The following is a 14547-nucleotide window of genomic DNA, read 5'->3' on the forward strand; positions in this document are numbered from 1 at the left end:
GCTGGAGCCCGCCTCGACTGGACCTTGAGCGCCACTTACCCAAAACGATTTCACCTGGACGCTGGCTGCGGGCTGAGGCTTTACTCGTCGTGGACCGTTCCCTCTGATATCCTCTTTCTACCACCTGCAGTCAGCCTCTGCTCCCCAGGAAGGTATCTCCAACCGGCCAGGTGAGGACAGGTGATAAGGGGCTGACATGGGGTCCTCCCAGGAGTGTTTGCATCTCAGTGGGAGTCTCAGAGGCAAAAAGCCTGAGAAAAGGCTGCGTAGACCTGGACTGTCCAACGGGGCTCAGTGCTAACAGGCTACCGTCCCACTGGCTGGCTAGACCTCAACTGATGGCTTCAGTGAGGGCCTGGGCTAGAAAGGTGGCAGGAACAAACAGGTGGTTCAGGAAGCGGGGACACAGGTGTTTCTGCATCGAGGTGTGGACAATTTGATGCCTGTAGCGTGGAAGTTGGCGGGCAGTTGGCTCAACAGAAACGCGCCCTCCCCATGCGCTGGAGCACTTGGGGTGCCGGGCTGTATTTCAGATCTGGGAGAGCAGGTCTGTTTTTGAAGGAGTCCTATGATGAACCGGTTTTAGAAATAAAAGGTCTGTGATGGCAGTTGGACTTGATTTCTCTTGTACTGTTTTCATGAGGTGGGGCCTGAAGCGGATCTGGTTGGCTTTTGTTGCTGCTGCTGCAAACGAGTGAAGTGGGCAGGCTAAAGTAAGGCCAGGTCCTGGCTGTGTGGGGCTTGAACTTAGTCTCAGAGGCAGTGTCATGAGGCGTCTGGGGAGGCTGCTGGGGGAGTAGGTAAGGGTATGGGAGTGGAACACCAGGCTGGAAGGTTCCTTGATGTTGCTGCACCCTTCCTTTGCCGGCTGGAATATGGGGGCGCACAGCAGGGGTTATCCAGAACCCACTTCCAGAATGCAAAACTTTCCAATCCAAAAGGATGCAACCTGCTGTGTATGTGGGGTGGGAGGTTAATGGCTTTTAATCATCAGGCCTTTTGGTTCATCCAATGAGAATAATGAGGTAAAACACGAACTAGGGGCACAGTCTCTGCCTGCCACCACTTTCAACTGGGCAAGCGGGGTGGGGTAGGGTGGGGGGACATGGGGGACGGGGGCCCCCAGGAGGGGATTGGAGGGGCATCTGAGAGAAAGCCAGACTGGCCATCATTGGGGGGTGTTGGTGCCTCTTCTAAGAGGGGCTGTTTCTCTGCTGCTCTCGTTTTCACAATCAGGTGCTCTTCACCTGGCCTGGGTGGGATACATTGTGGAATCACCTGTGCCTTCCTCAGCGCAGAGGTCCTATAGCTTTATTAGAATCTTACAGAGATCTGTGATTCAAAAGAAAAAGCTAAAATGGCTTGCGCTGTTAGTGCCTTTCTTCGCTGTGCCCAAATCATTTATGACCCAGCTCTTCCAGAAACACTCCCCTCCCTCCTCCAGCCCCTTGGGTCTCACCTGGAAGCTGGGGAGATGCAGCTGCCCAACCCCAGAACCCCAGACTGGACAGAACCTGTGTGCATGTCCAGCCTTTCCTAGTGACACCTGTGCACATCGGCATGTCTCCCTGTCCTAGTCCAATTAGGATCGTAATTGGGAGAATTGCAATCCTCCTAGTTGCAAGCTCCAGCTTCCAGTTGGATTCACCTACTTAACCCTCATGTCGAGGCACTTCATGTGCTCTGGCTTCACTTCTCTGTTAACTGGCTAATCAGGTGCAGCACAGACTGGGTCTGAGTTCACTTCAGGCTCTGTCTCATTGGGGAGCCCCAGTTTCCTCATCTATGCAGTGAGGATAAAAAATGTGCTTCCTTCCCGGGATTGCCGTGATGGTGAAGTGAGGTGGCGTAGCATCTGAGCCGGAGTATTGGGGCTGCTTCCAGCTCCATCCTCACTACCTGTGTTGTTATTAGCTCTGCCTGTGGAAATTCCACCCCCCACCCCACCCCCTTCCTGCTGCAACATCTGGGCTCTGGCATCCTGCTTTTCTTGCTCCTGGTACAGAACCAAGAAGGTGGCCAACAAACGGACTGAGGCTGCTCGGTTTGGAAACGGACTTTGCTAGAGCCAAACTTTGGCCCCACGTGTCTTACGTTTTTCTTTATTAAGTCTATGACCTTGCACAATACTTGAAAATTCTATGTGGACCCTCACCTAAGGTGACAGTTTGTGTGGAGGGGCTTGAAATGGGAGGTTTTGGAAAAAGGATCCTGTTTTATTCTCATGCACCCCAGAACATGTTGAGACTATAATCATGCTGTCAAAATGAAGGAAATTGGCAATTACCCCAAAGAAAATGTTCCAGTCTATTTGCATTATTAGGTAAGATTGTAGGCTTTTTGTTTTTTTCTTGTTTTGATAAAGAAAAGTGTTCCTCTTACCATTAGCAAAGAATTTGGTTGTACAGAAACTCCCCAAATTGCATAGACGGGTCAAAGGAGTAATATACACCTTTCTTAACGATTATTTCACTTTATCAACCACATTTCCTAAAACCTATGAGAGTGAGCCTCTACTGTACTCTATGACTTGTCCTAGGAAGTGGGTAGTAGTGACTTGATTTAAACACAAACACACACACACACACACACACACACACACACACACACAGATTTTTAAGGCATTTTGTTTTGTTTGTTTGGTTTAGCTGAGCCATCCTGCCACCTGTTGGCAGCTCAGGGGCAGCTCAGCTCGGGCCCATGTGGGAATCGAACCAGCAACCTGGTTGCTCAGAGCTTGCACTCTTGAGCAAGCTCTTAATCAACTGAGCCACTCAGCCAGCCCTCAGGCATTTTGATAAATGCTAGCTGTTAACCCAAGACGTGTGTGTGTGTGTGTGTGTGTGTGTGTGTGTGTGTGTGTGTGTGTGTGTGTGTGTGTGTGTGTAAGGCAGTACTTTAGAAAGGATCTGCCTCAGAAAGAATAATAGTTCCCTGAGCAGGAGCCCTTCATGTCATGTCAACAGTGCCCAGGTCTGAAAACATAAATGTCCTGTGGTCACTCCACACTGACCTGTTAGCTCCCCTAAAGTGCTTGCTCTCTGATGCTCAGGGCCTTTGCATATGGTGTCCCCTGTGCTGGGCACAGCCCCTCCACAGCCCTCTCATCCTAAGGTTGTCTCCTTTCCAGCCTTCAGGTCTTGACTAAAATGTCAGAGGTCTTCCCTGACGGTTAGATCCACATGTGCCCTCCCCTAAACCTCTCCATCTCCATCACAGAACTTTCTCCATTATTTTACAGCATACTTTCATTTGTAACCATACAGTAATTATTTAATTGCCCACTTATTCATCCACGAGGCAGAGAGTAAATATGCTTTTATTCACCATTGTGTATAATGACTGGCACCTGGCACAGTGGTTGGCACATGGTAGTCACTCAGTATTTACGGAATTGAAGCAAAATAAAAAAAGTTGTCTATAGTAGCATTACCTAAAATTAAGGTAACCACTACTAACACTTTGCAGTACTCTTCTAGGTTAAAATACACACACACACACACACACACAGGACCATATAGTATACACAATTTTGCACTCTGCATTTTTCACTCCATAACATGTCTGTCATTGGCATATTTCCATATCAATAAATATTTTCTATATTCTTCTGCACCATGACTTAAATGTATGGTTAAACTATCATTTATTTAGCCAATCAGTTATGATTGGATGTTTCTATAGTTTCCAAATTCTGCAATTATAAGTCACATTGTAATGAAATCTTTATAGCTGAATACCTCCTCAGTATTCAAAGCTAAAGAGTCTTTAATTATGAAGAGGAAGGTTTTTCATGTAGACTTTCTGGGGCAAGGTCCTTTTTAGGGCTTTGGCCACATCCTGCCAGACTGTCTGAGGCAGTGGCTTATCACACATGGGTGACACCCAAGGCATGTTTGTGCCATGAATTTAAATCTCAAGCCTGGATATTCAAGGCTCTCCTCCATCGGAGCCAAGCCTGCCTTTCTGGTATTATTTCCGCTTACAAGCTGGGTAGCCTTGAGCGATGAACTTCTCTCTACCTGGGTAGTCATAAATGTCCTTCGCAGTGCTGATGAAAGTTGCTAAGGTGTGCACAGTTCTTAGAAGAGAGCCTGGCCCATGATAAGGGCCTTGTACGTGTCAGCTGCTATTATCGCCACGATTCCACCAGGTAGTCTTCATGCCTGATGTGCTCAGCCCTTCTCCCTTTCGTCTCTCACCTGTGTCACGCAAAGCCAACTTACCCCATGCTGCTTCTACCTCCCTCTCCCCAGTCTTCCTGCTCAGAACCGCAGCTGGCTTTCTTGGGGGCTCAGCCTATACTCACTCACACTATTTTGTTCTTTTTCCTCCCTTAGTAGTAAACCACGTTGAGAACAAGGCCTGTGGCTCAGACCTTGATGTATACGAGCTTTAAAGAGAGTCACCCTGAGTGATACAGGGAGTGCCAGGTAAAATTCATCCAGATATCCCATGACCATACCACCCTCCTTAACCCAGCATCTGACTTCGCTCCATCTTCTCGAACTTGGGCCCAAATTCTGTTGTTGGGAACCCCTGTCACAGAGCCTCTCATGCTGCTTGTATCAGACATTATACACGGAGCAGAAGGATGACGGGATGATCTGATGGCCGTGGGGGGTGAGAGTTGGCTTTCTCTCCTACCCTCTCCCATGACCTCAAGAAGAAAAACCTGGAAATCAGCTATGTGCAGTGATGTGGGTAGGGTTGCCAGATTTCACAAAACATAGGATGCCCAGTTAAATTTAAATTTCAGATAAACAATGAATAATTCTTTATTATAAGTATGTCCCATGCAATAGCTGAGCCATACTTATACTAGAAACATAGCTGTGTATTTGAAATTCAAACTTCACTGGGCATCTGACATTTAATCTGGCACCTCTAGTTATGGTGGATGCTGTGACTTGCCCGTTCGACCTTCCTGCCTCTCCCCTTCTAACGTGCTTTCTTGTACTGCAGAGATGGGAAATCTAAACACTGCATTCTCCAGACTGCTTTGTGTCTAGATGCCAAGTGGGCTCCACCATTTAGGTCTGCTCACTGGGAGGCAGAGGTGACTTCCCGTGGCCCTTGTCTATGGACCAGAAAATTCATGGGACACAGGGCTTTATGGCAGGCACATGGGCATCTGTCCCCAGCTCCCTGGGTGCCAAGGGGTGTGGAGCTGGGAGGGATGGCCAGACTCCCCATCGCAGTGTCCGGCCACTGCGCCTGGATGTGCAGTGACGGTGGCTGCTTCCTGATAACAGGGACATGACTATGGCAGCATCACCCACAAACACTCCCCAGGCAGGCGAGCTCTGCAGGGTTTTGGAAGTCATGACAAAAGGCTCAATCTATTCCATTTGTTTACTCCTTAAACAAATGTCTAATCTCATAGCCTGTACTAATTCAATTTCTGTGTTAGTTAGGGAAAGCTTTAATGAAGCACCACAAATGGGATAGTTTAGAACAACAGAAATGTATTGTCTCACGATTCTGGAGGCCGGAAATCCAAATACAAGGTATTGGCAGGGCGGACTCCCTTTGGAACTTGTAGGGGGAGGAACCTTCCTTGCCTCTTCCAGCTTCTGGGGACCACAGGTTCCTGGGCTTGTGGCTGCATGGCTCCAGTCTTCACGAGGTGTTCCCTCTGTGTCTTTTCACAGTCTGTCCTCTGTACATGTCTGTGACAGTGCCCACAGTTCCCCTTTTTATAAGGACACCAGTCATATTGGATTAGGGACCACTGCAACGACCTCATCTTAACCTGGTTACATCTCCCAAGACCCTATTTCCAGAGGTCACATTCTGAGGTCCTAGGTGTTAGGACTTTACCACAACGTTTTTTGGGGGACACAATTCCACCCATAACAGATGCCTAGAGTGGCGTCTGTCTCCTGACTGATAAAATTGTGGTACCTATCATTTTATCTGTCCTAACACAAAAAAAAGAAAAGCACCAGTGTTTTCAAAAGAAAATCTTCAAGCATCACCTCAAAGAGGAACTTGCTATGTCCACATACAAGACCTCCGCACTCCCCTGCCCACCAGTAACAACATCCTCCCTGCCTGCCTCCCTCTATGGGCCTGAGCAGGCTAAGCCAGCTTTTCATGGGCACACTCTGTCCTGACGACTCCACACAACTCTGCTTTGCATTTCCACTCAGCCTGGTGCAAACGGGAAAATCCAGGTTGCCAAAGTCTTTGCCCACCTGAAGAGGAAGCGGGAGCTGAGCCTTTTCTCTAGGCTCACGGTAAAATAGGTGGAGAGGCAGGACATGCAATCGTCTCTCCAGAAACTATCCTGGCTACCAGAAAAAGGCCATTGAGCGAAACGGTGACATTTCTGTCTCCAACGGTTTCTAGATGGAGACTAGAAAGCCAGTGTACCTCCGGTAGCTTTGAGACTTCTTCTTGCCCAAAGGCTCCATCCTCGATCAGACGCGGTGTCCAAATCTCTTCCTCTCTAAGATTCTGAGTTCGGCACAGGCCAGTGAGAGTGATTCCGCCATGTTTTCCCAAGGGAAAGGATCAGCTACCTAGTCACTGGGGATGGGGGGGTGGTGGTGGTGGTGTCTTATTGACTTTCGGGGAAGAGTTTCTGTCCCGGCAGGGACCTTCACTGGTAAACTGAATCTCAGCCCCCACCCCTAACCAGGCAGTGGGCGTCTGGGTATCCATTTCCACGAGGGTGAAGTCTTTTGCAATAATCAATTGTAGAAATGATTTGTGAATCATTGTCAAGTTCTTGGCAGGCTGAAGACAGCAAGAAGCAATTAGTCTTCTGATCAACATGGTTTGTCCACATAAAAGGTTTGGGCTAAACCGTCCTCCAGATGACACCCACTTCTTGGCATGCCTGAGATGGCCACAGGCCTTTGTTGTTGATTCATCCTGCCCAAAAAAGCTCAGGGGGTGAGAGGAAGGGGAGGGGCACAATCTGGGGGAGGGTCACAGCTGCTGTCCATCTGAGCCTTATTCCCTCAGCAGTGCCAGGCTCAGTGGGTGCCACGGCCTCAGCTTCCAGGCCCAGCCCCCCACCGCCATGCGAGGCAGAGACCCCTCCCAGCCTCGCTTTAGGGGGCAGGACTGCTTTAGCCACCTGCTTCCCAGTTGGCCAGAGGCCAATTATCCAGACTGAGGGATAGCCAGGTCCCCAGAGTGAGGGACAGAGAGAGGGTGAGAAAATGAATTAAATGAAAGAGTGGATTATGACAGTAAAAGCTTGTCTTATAAAGGGTTTGATATGAGCAGCGTAAAGGTTTATTTTATCCTTAATTTGTATTTTTTTTCCTGACCACAAAATGTCATGATAAAAAATTTGAAAAATACGTAGAATTATACAAAAGGCAAAGAAACCAACCCATCATCCTACTATCCAGAAATACCAACTGATAATATTTCGGTATATTTCCTTCCAGTGTATAGCATACTCACTTGCTCATACTCTAAGCATCTCATTATCTTGAGGATAAATCCCCACCTGTGTGAAAGCTTTCACTGTCTCAAGCAGACTTTGTGGCCATTTCAGCAAAGCGTCCCAGTCACTGTGTAGACCTGCCCAATTCCTCCACCTGTATTTCTTTTTTTTTAAGATTTTTATTGGGGAATTGGGGAATTGGGGAATGGGAACAGCACTGGAGAATTGGGGGAAGGGGAACAGACAAGTTGCTGTCCTTTTGTTCTTCAGTCTAGTTGTGGAGGACGTTGTTTCACTGGCCCAAGCTGGCACCATCATTGCGCTCTTTCCCGGGCGAGGCAGATCAGTCGCTGGCTTCTGGACAGCGGCTCACTGCGGCTGCTGGCCGCTCATGCTAGCTGCCGGCTACACACGGTTAGCCCATGGCGACCCACTGCCACAGGGGCTGCAGCCTACGCCGTCGCCAGGAACTCACAGCAGCCCAGCTCCAGGTTGAGCTGTTGTTCAGCATCTTAGCTGTGGAGGGCAGTGTCACTGGCCCTCATATGTGGGATCCGAACCGGGACCCTCTGGCATCCCAAGCCAATTCTTAACCATCACGCCACTCGGCCGGCCCTCCACCTGTATTTCTTTTTCCAACAGGAAGCCTAGGAAGGCCTCTGCTCCTTGGAGGCAGGTTAGGCCCAGGATAGGGTCCTGACTCCCCCGGGAACAGAGTACACTCCTGGACTGAGAAGCAATGATTTAGAATTCCTGCCCTGCCCCTTACCAATTGGGAGGTTCCACCCCTTGATCACACCCCTTGATCCGTCTGCAGCTTGTCTGGTTCCATTGTTTCTCACCTCCCAACTTTGTACATCCAATGAGGTCTCTTGTCCTGGTTTACCTCCACCCTTTTGTTCTCAACACACAGTGTCTTCCTGAGAATCTCCATAAGTGACACCAGTTAGATTTGTTCTTGCAGTGGTCATTTGGCCCACTGATAATAGCACCTTGGTTTTCTCCTTTGGAGAACACCCCTCAGCTATAAAAATGGCACATGATCTGGCCAATTAATGTATTTTATCACTTTGGCTGTCATGATTGGTTCAGGGATGAACATGTGAGTTAAGCTGGTCCAATGAGAGCCCTGGGATGTGTGCTAGGAATTCCGAGAATGAGGGGCTCTCTTTCTTTTGGGGCTTCTAAAATGGTAGGACTAATTCCTGAAACTTCTGGGGGCCTCCACATGGAGTGTGCCCACCTGGGGTTGAAGCCAACAAAGAAAAATTCAGAGCCACAAGATAGAGGGGCAGAGGCAGAGCAGAAGATCCACCAAGTCCTGATGACATCACGTGGATCTTCAGATCCAACTGCCCCAAAGCGCAGCCTTTTGAGTCAATAAATCCTGTCATCTCTTGTTTCCTTAAGTCAAATTGACTTGGGTTGTTGTCACACTCAACCAAAAGAATTCTGACCAATAATACAGCTCCTGTCCCTGGGTGGGGTAGGGGAGATTTGTTCTCAAGGCCAATTAGGATGTCAGAGAGCTTAAGTTCCTGGACATTCGGGTACACACATCACATGGTCTGAAATGGGGAGAGAAACAGGATGATCAAGAGAGGCTTCAAGTTCAAGTTACGGAGGATGCCATGTTTAGATCCTCACAACCAAAGGCTTAGGGTATATAATGACCTTTATTCCAAGTGACTCTTGGGACCTACGTCCACGTTCATGCTTCTCTGCCAAACGCCCTCATCACCAGCGTTACCAGCACCTGCTGAGAGCTGCGGTGTGCCTGTATGGGGGTTGAGGTGGGGGACACAGATGATGAAGACATGGCCCCCACCCAAGAGGAGCACTAGTTAAGACATTGTAATTCAGCGTGGAGAGCTGCCTGAATACAGCTAGTCTGCAGACCAGAGCGGGGCCACCTCTGCTTGGGCTCCCTGGGGGAAGGTCACTTCTGGGCTGAGATGTAAAAGGCCCCAGGAACTTATCAGACTTGTGGAAGGGCAGTCCTGGGAGAGGGAACCGCTTGGCCAAGGCAAGAAGGTGGAAAGAAGAGGTGAGAGCAAGGGCTGTAAAGCAGAGCAGGTGGCGAAGGGCGCCTTAGGCTCGTCCAGGTTGGGGCTCTACCCCAATGGAGGATGAGAGTCGACTGTTCTGAGAGAAGCCTTCCCTGGAGGAGACATGGAAGACGAAGATGGGGAGGCACTGGCCCAGCAGCAGCCCGCTAAGCAGCCCTTCGATCCCTCCTGCACCCCCTTTCTCTCCCCGTCTCCTCTCGCCCCTCCTGCTCTCCTTCCATTCCCCCTTGCCTCATTCAGTGTCTTCCTCTTCTTTCTCATCTCTCTTCCCCCCTCCTGTCTCCTTCCTCCTGCCCTTCTGCCTCCCCTTTCTGTACCCCCTTATCCTCTCCACCCCCTTGCCCTCCTCTTCCTGCGCCCCCCTATCAGCCACATTAGAGACCTAATCACGCTGCGATTGAGACAGCCCTGGTCCTTGCGGTCCAGCAGCTACAATTGCTCACGTGCTTATATTAGCCAAGACGCCCCTCCCACAACCAGGGCCATCCTCCACCCCCTGCCTCTGCCCCCAAAGGGGCCCTAATGGCTGGGATGCCCCCATCCCCCCCTGGAAGGGAGGTCCTGAGATAGGAGAGCACAGGGGGCCCAGAGAAGCTGCCAGAGCATCAGGGAAGTGAGGACAGAGCTGAGTCTCTTGTTATTATTTTTTCTCCCCTGGGGGCCATGAGCAAAGACTTCTAGGCTCAGAGCCTTTATAGATCCTCACTCCCTTGGCAACCCAGCAATCCTGTCCAACCTGGAGTGTTTAATTACCAAGGAAAAGAATGATTTTTTTTTTCCCTGAGAATCCATTTAATTATTTGATTGCACAGTAACCAAAGAGTGTGAGAGGCCTGTAGCCAGAAGGGACTTCAAAGCAATACCTTGATGTTGCTGAGTGGGGCATTAATGGGTTCTGAAGGCAGGAGATTGCTAAAGAGAGGGAAAGTATTCAAAGCGCCTCGTGATCCTGCCAGCAATCTCGAAAAATGCATAAACACTGGACTGCTCTGCCGGAGAGGGAAGGCGAGTTCAAAGGGACTGGGAGAGTTTTCATGTAAAGTTTAGAGTTTAAGGCGTGACTGTTGGCTATGGAGCCTGAGCGTTTGAACTCTTGTTTATTAAAAACAGTTTCCCAGCCATTCAGCGGGTTCCCAAAGACAACAGAGAAACGCAGGCTTTTTTCAGCGTGGAAGATTTAAAGCCTTCATTGATTTCTACCTACGGTTTTCACACCCCCCACCTTGCGCTTTTGTGCTTGCTTTTTTATTTCTTTCTTTCTTTATTTTTTGATCAAGTTTTTAGAAATCCCACTGTCCGAGGGAGATGGCAACAGAGAGAGAGGTCTTCCCCCTTTGTTCTGCCCAGGAGAACAGGTCCACCGCCACCCCCACCCCCAGCCCAGTTCTGCTGGGAGGCTGAGCTGATGACACCCCCAGCCCGTGTCCCATGGGAGCCCCAGGAGCTGAGAGTTCAAAGGAGGTGGCCTAGATTCTGGGCCCAGGTCTGGCCCTGGCTGGCCCAGCAGGGCTGCTGGAAGTGGGGCACTCATCCTCCTCTGTTCCTCCCCATTTCTGGAGGGATTAGAGGTGGGGGGGGGCTGTCACCAGCAACTGCCTTCAGAAGGGGATCAGAGGGGCCTTCAGCTATCCAGATCTGATTTCCAATCCCAGGAATGTGGGCCAGTATCTTGTAGTGACTGTACACTGTTCCTTAATGAGAGAGAGAGAAAAAAATCACATTTTAAAGATCATTTAAATAAATTCTAGGAGAACTCTCCAGCCGTAGGACTCTCTATGGCTCCTACCTCCAACGCCTCAGTTTCCCTGATATTGAAGGAACCATACTTGAAATACCAGGTCAGTCTCATTGTTCCCCAGGCCAGGAGGAAATGAACTTGGCCTCAGGGGCCAGGCTGGCACCCAGAAAGCTAGCGACAGCTCAGGGCAAAGCCACAGCTCACCAGAAACTCTGGTCTCTGGGATCCTTTCCTTCCTTCTGTCCTGGGCTTACTCCCTTGGGAAAGCAGCCAAGGTGCCAGAGGCCCCCAGAATGCTTCAGATCTGCCTGGAGCTCACCTTGGGCACCCCCTCACCCCAGCACATCTGTCTCCTGGGCTCCTGAACCATCAGAAAGCACATGGCACAGAGGCTGTGGCTGAGTTCTCCCTAAATTAGAGTTTCTCGACTCTTTGAGGACCCGGCTAAAATCTCACTCAACTCTATACTCCCATGCAGCTTTATTCCAATACAAACTACAGGTTTTTAAAGTAAACATTTTGTTTTGCTTAAGCAGAAGCCCTGGTGCCACCAATCATGACTTCCCTTAAACCATCGTATGGAATGTATCCGGGCTCCACCCTTCCACCCCCCCCCAACCCCCCCCCACCCTGGTTTTATGAGAAGAGGGATATTCAGGGCAGTTGCAACTGTCTTTATGACATAAGAGGAAAAAAATCATAATTCCAAACCACAACATCCATGTTCACACCCATATGCATTCTCTTTTCAGTATGAATTCCATTTCTTTCTGAGTCAGAGGCAGCGGTGTGCTGGCGAATGTTTAACAACCAGCTCTCCGGGGAGCAAGCCCTGATCTGCAGCGTTTGCCAATTCCCAGGGTGTAAATGCTCCCACCATGGTCGATTTCAAACTGAAACCTGAGGTCAGCTCTCACAAACCGGGGTGAGCTAACCCCAGGACACCCCCGAGAAAGGCTCCGAAATTGTAGAGTATCTGAGATGACCCTCCTGGAAGCGGCCTTCCCTTTACAATGTCTCCATTCCAAAAGACTGCACCCTAGGTAAAAGGTTCAAGAGCCTTTTGGCTTTATTAAAACGTCAGTGGATGTGGGCGTGGGGCAAAGGTTATTCACACTTATTATATACTGTCTTTGTGTCAGGCAGCATGCAAATTGCATATGGGTAAATGGCTGTGCGTCTGTGTCCATGTAAACACATATGTATGTATGTAGTAATGTAATACTATAATATTACTCATTGACCAGAGGACTTCTTTGTTTTTGCTCCCCCCTCTTCAAGTTCTAATTAGAAAACATGGATTCAATTTTGTAGGATGGGCGGGGTTTCCCAATTCCTGGATCTCAGGTCCTAGATCTTCAGTCCTGAGAGATTTGTTCAGGGTAATTTACAGTAAGAACTATGCACTTTCAGGTACTAATGAATGGGAATGGGGAAAAAAAATACTTCAAGGTAGCGTTCAGAGTCATTTTTTTAAAATCAATTTTATCGAGGTATAATTTGCATAAAATAAAATACTTCCTTTTACCACAATCGAGATAGAAAACATTTTTTTCACTCCTGTGCACCTTTGATGTCAGCTCTCACCTTCCCACCCGCAGCCAGCAGGAATCCCTGGTCTGCCTTCTCTCACTAGAGTTGAGCCCACGTTTCTCAACCTGGTTACTATGGACATTTGGGGTCAGATACGTCTCTGCTGTGGGGGCTGGTTTGTGCATTGTAGGACGCTGAGCAGTATCGCAGCCTCTATTCACTAGATGCCAGTAGCATACGCCAACTTGTGACAAACCTAAAATGTTTACAGCTATTTCCAAGTGTCCCCTGGGGGCAAAATCACCCATACTGGAGAATTCCAGAATTTCACATAAATGAATCATACAGTGTACACTCTTGTGTCTGGCTTCTTTTCGTTCAGTCTAGTTTGTGGGATTCATCCCTGTCGTTGTGTGTCTAATTAGTTTGTTGCTTTCTACTGCTGAGTTGTAATCCATTGTATGGCTGCACCATGACTTGTTTATCCATTCACCTGTTGATGGACATGTGGGTTATTTTCACTTTTGGAACATTGTGAATAAGTCTGTTATGAACATCCATTTACAAGTCCGTATGGACATATGTTTTCACTTCTCTTAAGGGGTGAAATCATTGGGTTGTATGTAAGTATATTTTTAACTTTGTAAGAAACTGCCAAACTGTTTTCCAAAGTGGTTTTATCATTTTATATTTCCACTAACAATGTATGAAAATGTATGCGAGCTCCAGTCATTCCATGTCACCTCTAAATTTGGTCTGATTAGTCTTTTTAATTCTAAACTTTCCACTGTCCATGCAGTGCAGCTCACTGCATGTCTTTGACAACTAGTAACATTGATCACCTTTTTGGATGCTCACAAAAAGGTGGGTCGTTACTACATCTTGTTTTGGGAAACATTTAATCACATCTTTTACCTCTTTTCAAAACCGGGTCATTTGTTTTCTTATTATTGAGTTATAAGTGTTCTTCGCATACTCTGGGTACAAGTCCTTTGTCAGATGTTTGCATATCAAATGTTGTCTGCCAATCTGTGGCTTTCTCTTTCAGTCCTTTAATAATGCCTTTGAACAGCAGATAGTTTTGATTTTGATGAAGTCCAATTTATTCATTTCTTTTTTTCATAGTGTGTTGTGTCTTTTCTAAAGAATCTTTGCTTACATCAAGGTCCAAAAGTTTTTTTTTTCTATTTTTCCCCGATTTTTTTTTTATAGTTTTAGCTTTTATAAAGTTTAGCTCTGTGACTGATGTTGCATTAATTTTTGTCTATGGTGTGAGGTAAGACTTAAGGTTCATTTTTTTTTCTCTTATAAAGATCCAGTTTTTCCAGCACCATTTTTGAAAAGGCTATTCTTTCCCTGGTGAATTATTGCAGATCATATCAACAGATCATACATGTGTGGGTCTATTTCTGGACTTTTAGTCTATTCCATTGATAAATTTATCTATCTTCATGCCAACACCACACAGTCTTTTTTTTTTTTTTAAGATTTTATTGGGGTAGGGGAACAGCACTGGGGAATCAGGAAGGGGAACAGACAAGTTGCTGTCCTTTTGTTCTTCAGTCTAGTTGTGGAGAACGTCGCTTCACTGGCCCATGTTGGTATTATCACTGTGCTCTTCCCGGGTGAGGCAGTCGGTCTCTGGTCACTGGATGGCCGCCCACGGGGGCTCACGGCAGCTCACGCCAGCTGCTGGCCAGACCCACTGCAGCCTACGCTGTTGCTGGCGACTCACAGCAGCCCAGCTCCAGGTCGAGTTGTTGTTTACTATCTTAGCTGTAGAGGGCGCAGCATCACTG

This window comes from Hipposideros armiger, unplaced genomic scaffold, assembly GCF_001890085.2.
Source record: "Hipposideros armiger isolate ML-2016 unplaced genomic scaffold, ASM189008v1 scaffold_34, whole genome shotgun sequence".
NCBI lineage: Eukaryota > Metazoa > Chordata > Mammalia > Chiroptera > Hipposideridae > Hipposideros > Hipposideros armiger.